The following is a 9,794-nucleotide window of genomic DNA, read 5'->3' as shown; positions in this document are numbered from 1 at the left end:
CTGCCATGGTCAGCTAGTTTTAGAGTTAGGGTTTTGTTAACTTCTTTGCCTGGACTGGCTTTGAACAGTGATTGTCCAATCTATCTTCTGTACTTCTCAAAACTCTGAAGAGATATTTGTACCCCCAGGTACACTGTAGCATTATTCACAATAGCCAGGACATAGGAAAAACCTAATGTTTATCGGTTAATAAATAGATGAAAAATATGCAACATATTGCATACAATGGAATCTTTTTGACCTAAAAATCAAGACTCTAGAACTAGAGGGTTGAAGCATGGATGCAGAGAATAGAAATGGGATGGAAGGAAGGGAAATAGGGAGTTGGCTCTTCAAAGGGTATAGCGTTCAGTAATACAAAATTAGTAAGTTCTTGAGTTAAAAACACTGTATTTACATTCAAACAATAGGTCTTTTCATAGATGTTCTTACCCAATTAAAAAAAAAGAGATTTATATTTACTAGACTTTATTGGCTGCTGGTGATATTTGGCTGAGCCATGTCACTGTTGTATTTCCAATAAGGACAGTGTGTGGTAATGAGGGCATGCCTTCATGCACACACATGGCCTGGCCTCAAGAGACAATGTAGGATTGGAGGAAAGAGAACAGGAAAAGTTGAATTGCCTAGGAGCAGGTGAGCCAATGACAGCCAGTCTAGTCCTTAGACCTGCATAGTTCAGGCACAGATAAGAGAGCCTGGACACTGCAGTGGGGGTCCTCTTCCCTCCACCTCAGCCTGGGATCTGGTCTCTGGCTAGATAACTTCAGCAGAAGCATTTCCCCAAATTTCCCTACAACATCTCCTCTCCCATACCGTGTCCTCCTATTCCAAATGCCTCTTCTACTCAACCCTAGGGAAAAAGAATTCTAAAACATATAGTTAACATAGCTATCCAGTGATGTTTCAAGACACATGCACCACCTCCCCACACTCAGTTCAAAGTCCATTTACATAAGTATACATATATGCTCATTGGACTGATATAGACACATATATACCAAGAGATAGATAGCAGATTTGCATACATATACAGAGAGGAAGCAATAAGAATAATGAAACAAAGTACTGACATTATGACTACCATAAAAAGTAGTAAAAAAAAAAAAAAAAAAAAAGACAGCTGGGAGCTGTTGGCTCACACTTGTAATCCTGGATAGTCAGGAGGCTGAGCTCTGAGAATCATGATTCGAAGCCAGCCCGGGCATCTCCAGTTAAACCCCAATCCTCTAAAACATGTGTCAAAAAGGAGATCATTTTTTTCTTAATGTAAATCTTTCTGAAGTAAAACACCTTAAAAGAAACTATAACAGATAAACATCCCTTGTAGAGTAAATATCTAGTGTCCTGAATCAAATTACTACGTTATAGTGCACACTTTCTTGCTACCTGATATTTTGTTTCTCCACTTAATCACTTCTACTTAATAAAGATCTATACTCTTTACTTCTCACCATTTGCTGGTCTGTGTAGCTCATTCTGCTGATACGCCAAAAGAGGAACACAATTGCAATGGGAAATTCCAATTTTTGCTTAAAGTTGTCTTTTTTTTTTAAAGTAAAACGTAGTTTTTCCCAATTGCTCTGCAATCAGTGACTATCATGAGAAAAACATAACTGAGTTAACGATATTCTGACAATCCGCCACCATATTATTTTGAAGGGAGACTTTTTTTTTTTTTGGAAGCTTTATCCTAAAATGGATTCAGATTGAATACAATCAGAGGAATAGATAAGAAAGCTGCTTGATGTCAGCAGTCTTCTTGGTTGTGACCTGGTTGCTGGGTACTTGGGTATCAGTTGGTGAAAATTCATCCTCATCATCTTATGCTCGCTTTTGTGTATGTATAAGACATTTCAATAAAAAAATATTTAAACATCAGTCAGCTGGTGGCACACATCTCTAATCCCACCAACTCTAGGGGCAGAGATAAGATGATTATTATTCAAGACCAGTCTGGGCAAAAGCATGAGATCTTATTTGAAAAACAAACTAAAAGCAAAAAGATTGGGAGCATGGTGAGGATCTGAGTTCTACTGCCAGTGCCACCAAAAAGAAAAGACAGAATTTAAAAAAAATTACATATACATTCTTCATAAAATGTGATATAGGATACAAAGAAATCTCTTTTGAGGATATATTGTAGCAAGTAGTTAATCAATTGTAAAGCTTGCTGCTTGAAACTAAGACTGCTCAGCTTAGGGACACATTTTGTACTCTGGAAGGTGCATTTGAAGTTATGAAAACAAGTCTCAGTGCAGTGAATAAGTGAATCCTATGGCAATGACTGCAGAAGGGTCTAGTTTTCAGATGGCTGAGGGGGGAAGGGCTAAGACTAGACTTTACAGCAAGAGCTGCTCTGAGATCACGGTAATCTCCAACAGATTCCACCTGGAGGACACCAGCTGTGCCTATCCATTTACCAAGCAGTTCAGGATGCCAGAGTCAGTTGCCACAGCCTACTTAGAAAGCCACACACCCACAGTCTGTGTCTAAATCCTTTCTCTTGCCCTCCTCCCCCAGAATATCTCAAGTGGTATAGACTTTAACTCATCCAGGGCTTCTCTCTATTTCTCTAAGATACACACTCTTAAAAACAAACAACAAAACAAACAAAATCTTTCCTCATTTCAGTGTTTCCTCCCCTTCTATATGTTGATAGCTTGTCTTAGCAATAATCCATTCCTATTTCTCCTTCCACAGAGCCTCTGATTTTCCTTTGGACTTCCACAGAATCTCAGTGAGGATGATTCCTTACCTCCTGCCTCTAATGACAGAGTCTTCAAGTTTTTTCTCTGCTCTTGCACACCAAAAACATGGAATGTGTAACCTGCAGGGATAAACAGAAAGATGAAAGGATCTGAGTACTTGATAGAATCACCAAGGCTCAGGACTGTCCTTATGCTACTCTTCTTTCAGATATTTCCAGGCCTATTTGCTGATTTTTTTTCATTTCATCTCCTTAGGGTTGCCACTGCTATTGTTGCTAAAACACATACTGATACACTTCAAGATTCACATACACGCACATGTATGTGTGTGTATGATGTACGGGGTTGACCCCAAGGCTCTGTGCATGCTAGGTAAGTGCTCTATCACTGAGTTACACCCCAAATCCAGAAAAAGTTTCTTGTATAAATAATCATTATGCATTAGTTCCTTTTCCTTACTGCTTCCTCTTGACTTTGGAAATCAGTCCATCAAAGAACTGTAGATATGAACCAATGACTCTTTTGGGTACTAACTGTCCTTTATACAAGGTCATTTATTTTACTTAATCACATATTGTCTAGATCTGCCATCATTTACCTGCAGCTCTGAATTTCAAAATGCTCTGAAAATCAAAGTTGTTTTTTGTTTTTGTTTTAAAATTTTGCACTTTGGCAATGAAACTTGACTTAGGTGGGCATGGGATGGAAAAACTGGAAGAGAGCTAGGGAAGGGGTGACACTGTACAAAAAGAAGTGTACTCTTTACTTGACTTATGTAAATGTAACCTGCACATACATCAATTTATAATAACAAAAAAAGGGGGCCATGTACCCTTGTTCCCATCTCTGTCCTTTCTCAGATTATGTTTGACTCCTCTGTTATTGATCCTAATAGCACTTGTACTGTTACTTGTGATTATAATAGTTGTGATTATACATCTATAATTAAATATATATTTGTACAAAAATTTGGCTTAAAGAGGTATTTATGTCTTTTTATCCAGGTTATGAGCATGCAGAAATACAAAGGTGTCTGACTCTGGGGTTTTGCTGCAGAGCCTGCTTGGTATGTGAGGGAGTATGAGACAATAGCTCCTAGTTCCTAATCTATGGAGCCAGATATGGTTGGAACTCAGTATTTTTCTGGTTTCAGGGATGTCCCAGGGCACATAATATATATTTCGCTGCTAGGAATATAATGTAATATTCAGTAGTTCTCCAGACAGAAACCACTTCCAAAAGAACCAAGTTCCTCAGCTTTGCAGTAGTAATTCAGTGAATCCCATGTAGGGGCAGGGACCTTCATGGTCAGAGGAAATTCCTTCATCAACAAGGTGCTAGACAACACTGTTTCATCAAAAGAAATTAAGTTCTGTACCTTAAGATGGGTAGATGACATTATTTATTTGTTAAAAATACACAGAACTGTATAACACAAAGAGCAAGCACTAATGCAAACTATGGACTTTAATAGTAAGAATGCACCAGTATTGGTCCATCAGTTGTAATAAATGTAATAAATAAGGAAGATGTCAGTCATAGGGAAATCTGGGATAAGGGATTTAAAGGGACTTGTCACCTTCCATCCCAATCTGCACTGCATCCCAGACTCACTTCTCTAGCAGACCACATTCCTCTAGAACTTCAATGGCTTCTTCTTTTGCTTCCAGAGCCACTTTGGTAGTTCTCCTGGGAATTTCATCTTCCTGAATTCCACAGAGCCACCTGTACTCATGAAAATTTTTCCTCTTGCTCTTCTCCACAGGGAGAAGAAAACACCATGGCAAATATTTGTAAAAGAAGTCCTAACTTATTTTTCTCTCATGTCCTGCCCATCATTTACTATTGACTCATTTGAAATGGGGCCTTTAAATTGTTTTTGCCATTAGCACAAGTCACTCAATTCCCTTGCATCTGTCTGTCTTTAGGTGCTCTCGCATGTTCTATCCTTTTAAAACCCTTTTCTGCCATTTTCCTGTGATCATTCAACTTACCTAATTAGAGCTGTCTGAAGCTTTAAACGTCATTTCCCAAGGCAGGTTCTTGATGAATTATATGCCCTATGAATATCTGATCTTTATAAGAAGCTCTAAATTTGAGTTCCACACACTTAAGAATTTGTATTATCACATTAATCAGTAGGAAGAATTGATTGTCTTACCTCTTTTAATAGAAGATCAGAGAGAGAAAGGATCGTTTTCTCGACTAATAAAATAACCACTCAATTCCAAGCAATTTTGCTAAAAGGAAAGAATGAACTTGAATTTTATAGATGCCATTTTCTCTCATTCCTGGAACACAGAAAAGGAATTAATTCCCTGAAAGCAAAACTCAGAATGCCATTTTTCTTGATGTAGGTTTATTTTATTTTTCATCTTTGACACCAACATGTTTTGCTTATTGATGTTTTTGGTCAAAGCATATGCTCATATATTAGTAGGAAATTTCAAGTTTTTCTATTACACCTAAGCTAGGCATAAATCTAAGATTTTGAAAGGAAATGAAAGAGTATATACCTTTCTTCTTGACTCTCCTGACTCACCTTTCCTCCCTTTTACTGCCAAAGATAAACTCGAGGAAAGATACTACAAAATTTCCTTTAAAGGTCAATCTATGTTTTGAATAACCTTCTGTGAGAGAGACATGAGGATTATTCAAATACAGTAGTCTGAACAGGAAAAACACTTTTCTATAAAATAGCCTAGTCTTTCAGCAGCTGTTCCACAATTTTTAAAGCAAGTAAACACAACTTAACAGTGTCTTTGACAACATTGAAGGATAGTTACCAATGATATAATTAAGCAAAATAACATTTTCTGGAAGTTTCTAGATAGGGTGGTTAATTTTATATGTCCACTGGCAAGATCATAGTTTCTGGCTTTTGGTCCAACATCAATGTAGACATTGCTATAAAAGTAGTTTTAGATAAGATAGATGTTTAAACCAGGAAATGTATAGACAGAAAATGTCAGGGAAGTGGTCAGTAAACTGACTCTAAGTGGCATTGAAAATACAAAAGGCTACTCTTCATTAAAAAGAGAAAATGCCAAAGAAGTTCAAGTTTGAATTGGAAAACTCATGGAACTTTTTGAGTAGTGGTTCTGGAAAAGCTACTTGGGATGAGATTGTCCTAAAGATAAAGAGCTGAAGGACATGAACCACATGTCCAAGAATCAATTTAAAATTCAAAGCTTTGATAATGGCAAATAAAACATCCCATAGGTAGAAGCCTGTCTGGGTATTACTCTGGTACAGAGAGAAGCAGAGTTTAGAAATGAAGAAAGGGAGAAATTGCCCTAGCTATTATTTGAATCCCCATATTGAGACCAGATCAATTCCTTTATATTTCTCAGTAACATAGACCAACACATTTTGTTTGTTTGTAGTATATTGATTTGAATTTCTAACACTTGACAACCAAGAGTCCTAACTAAGCAGAGAACAGGCAGTCAGAGCTGGGAAAGATTGTAAGTGATCCATGTTGATAGGATCTGTACTCCTATAGCAAGTTCTTAAAGGAGCTACTGGCCTAGAATTGGTTTCATTTCGAAATGCTCACAGTTGGGCTATAACACCATCTCTTGTTGTCTTCTTGTTTTGTTTTGTTTTGGTTTTCGTTCTGGAGCTTGATCTCTAGGCCTGGGCACTGTCCCTGAGCTCTTCAGCTCAAGGTTAGGGCTCTAACACTTGAGCAACAGTGTCACTTCCAGTTTTCTGGTCATTAATTTCATAGACTTTCCTGCCCCAGCTGGTTTTGAATTGTGATCCTCAGATCTCAGCCTCCTGAGTAGCTATGATTACAGGCATGAGCCACTGGTATCTGGCCTGCTTGGGTTTCTTAAGAATATTGTAATCATTTAATCTCTGCACAAGTTTCTCTATTCTGATTTTCTAGTCCTTCTTCGTCTTCACCTCCAGCTGTTGAAAACACCTGGTTTTTCATGTCTACCTTGGCTTTTAGTTATTCTGCACCTTGACCTTCTGCTTTAGAACCCCATTCACAGACTCTTCTCAACTTTCTCTGTAGTCTTCTTCCTCTTTTTCCTTTGGCTTTCCTTCTCCTACATTAATGGTGGCTTTATAAACCAAACCTTGCCTATACTCTCACTAAGGGAGCATATTAAGTAACTACTTAAATCTTTTATTAGAGATTATTCAGAATTAAGCAGCTTGCCACAATTTAGGGATAGATTAAGATTTCTGGTATAAATGTCTCCTCCATGTCATTTAAAATAAAAGGGAACTAGAGGCCACTAACACAAGTATGTTTCTTTAAAGGGGAAGGCATCCTACAGAGTTCTTTGAATTCTAGTTCTGTTCCTTACAGACTAGCTGCCCCTGAGGAGGCTATTGATTCTCTCTGGGCTGCAGTCTCATTGAGAAAGAAGCAAGAAAACAGTATCCTGCAGAGGGAGAACTAGAAGAAATAAGAAGATGACACACTTGTATGTGGGAAGTAAGCACATTAATTAAATTTGATTTTGGTTTCACTGTTAGTTTCAGTTCTGATGGTTTTTCTTCATTCAGGCTTTGGTTCTGTGCAAAGACAAAAAAATTCAGCATTGAACATAAATGATGCCTACAATTCAGTAAGAATAAAACAAGTGATGTAATTTTTAAAAATAGAAGATTTGAAAAAGAATTCTTCAAGAGAAGGTGTATAAATGGCCAGTAGTGAATGGTGAAGTGCTCAGAATCCCAAGTCATCAGGGAAATGCAAACTAAACCCACAGAGATAACCCGTTAGCCGAGCCTGTAAAATTAATAAGCCTGACAGTATTCAGTGTTGCTGAGAGAAGATGTGGAGACATTTCTCCAGTATCATAACTTTCAGGGAGGAGTAAAAAATGGTAACACTTATCTGAAAAGCTGTTTGTTTAAGATAAAGTTACATATAAATCCATTTTGAGATCCAGCAAATCTACTCTGGATGTTTAAAGGAAATTAAAGTAGCTGGGATCTTGTGGCTCATACCTGTAATCCTAGCTACTCAGGAGGCTGAGATATGAGGATTGTGGTTTGATTGTGTTTCTGCCAGCCCCAGAAAAGTCCATGAAACTCTTATCTCCAATTAACACTCCCTAACTGGAAGTGGAGCTGGGGTTCAAAGTGGTAGAGCATTAGCCTTGAGCCAAAAAGCTCAGTGACAACGCCCAAGCTCTGAGGTCAAGCCCCATCATTACCACTATAAGCAACAACAACAACAAAGAAACTATAGTGTAAGTCCATTCAAAGACTCTTATGTGTACATTCAGAAAATATCTCCAATAGAAAAAGACAGAAACAACTTAAGGACCTATCAATAGGAGAATGGATAAACACATTGTTTGTGGCAGAATACAAGTAGTATTCTAAGCAAAGAGTTTAAAAAGGGATTGATATACTGATATAAGCCATAATGCACAAATCTGAAAGCATTATACTGAATTGAAGAAGGAAGAAATAAAAGAAGATGAATTGAATGATTCCATTTATGTAAACCACAGAACAAACTAAGCTAACTCATGTGAAAAATTCAGAAAGTTCTCTCCTTGGGAAGATGAGAAATAAGCACAAGGGGGCACAAGGGGCACAAGGACTCTTTCTAAAAGAATGAATGCATTATCTCCTAAACTGGGAGGTGGCCACACAGGCATAAACATGTGATCTGACTGATGACATTGGTTGGACTACAATTTGGCAAGAGAAAAAATATTTAAAAGGTTTCAACCTGGAATCTCAAATTTACTTGTATAATATAATATCACATTTGCTTGTATGGTATAACCATAGTATACTACATTTAGTCAACATTAACATGTTTTTCTTTGCATTTTTTTCTTTTTTTACTTTATTGTCAAAGTGAGGTACAGAGGGGTTACAGTTTCATATGTCAGTCAGTGAGTGCATTTCTTATCCAACTTGTTACCTCCTCCCTCATTTTCCCAGGCCTCCCCTTTCCCCTTCCCCTTTCCCTCTCTCCCCCGCTCCCTGCCATGTACAGTTGTTTACATCAAATGGTTTTGTAAGTGTTGCTTTTGGAATGGTTTGTCATTGTATCCTTCATCTCTCGATTTTGGTATTCCCTTTCCCTTCCCTAGTTCTAATACATGTATACACAGTATCCAGGGTACTAAGATCAGATACAGTGATAGCAGGGTTAAAACCACGAGAAGGGAATACGAGAGAAAAAAAGGGGGGGGGGAAGAAAAAGAAAGGGTGCTGTTTCACATGGAATGTTGAAAATAATTACAATTATATCCACTTGTTCCCATAACGTGGAGTTCATTTCACTTGGCATCATGTGTTCATATGAACATAGCTATTGGGCTATTGTGGTCTTCTGCTATGACTAACCTAAACATGTACTAATTGTTCCCCAGGAGGGAATCCATAGAGCCCATGTTTCTTTGTGTCTGGCTCACTTCACTTAGTATGATTTTTTTCCAAGTCCTTCCATTTCTGAAGTCAATATGTGTCTGAGAATCATTGATGTATTGACACTTAATTGGTGATATTTTTCCTATTCTTTTAGAAGTATGAACCATCATGGAACATTTTGGATTTACTGGTAATCATTGGATTCTTTGTAAACATTCAAAAATAATGGTGCCATGCGCTGGTGGCTCATCCCTATACTCCTGGCTACTCAGGAGAAGCTAAAATTTGAGGATTGCAGTTCAAAGCCAGCCCAAGCAGGAACCTTCGTGAGACTCTTATCTTCAATTAACCATCATAAAACTAGAAGTGGCTCTGTGGCTCAAGTAGCAGAGCACTAGCCTTGAGCTGAAGAGCTCAGGACAGTACCAAGGCTCAGAGTCCAAGCCCCACAACCAACAAAAATAAATAAAAAATAATTGTGCTAAGTTGATCAAAACTAAGGACTTCTTACAGAGTTTCTGGTTTGACAGTGCTTGAAGCACACACATTAACCTACTGGGCAATCTAGGATTGTTCTAATGAATGTCATGTCTTATGAAATGACATTCTTAAAATCATACCTTCAAGTCATGGAGGACAAATTCACATGTATATCTGGCTCCAGCTATACATCCCTAGAGCCTGCAGCTGGGGCTTCATCCTCCAGCAATAAATTCAGCCAGG

The sequence above is a fragment of the Perognathus longimembris genome, chromosome 17, assembly GCF_023159225.1.
Source record: "Perognathus longimembris pacificus isolate PPM17 chromosome 17, ASM2315922v1, whole genome shotgun sequence".
Classification (NCBI taxonomy): Eukaryota; Metazoa; Chordata; class Mammalia; order Rodentia; family Heteromyidae; genus Perognathus; species Perognathus longimembris.
This window is presented reverse-complemented; position numbering follows the sequence as displayed.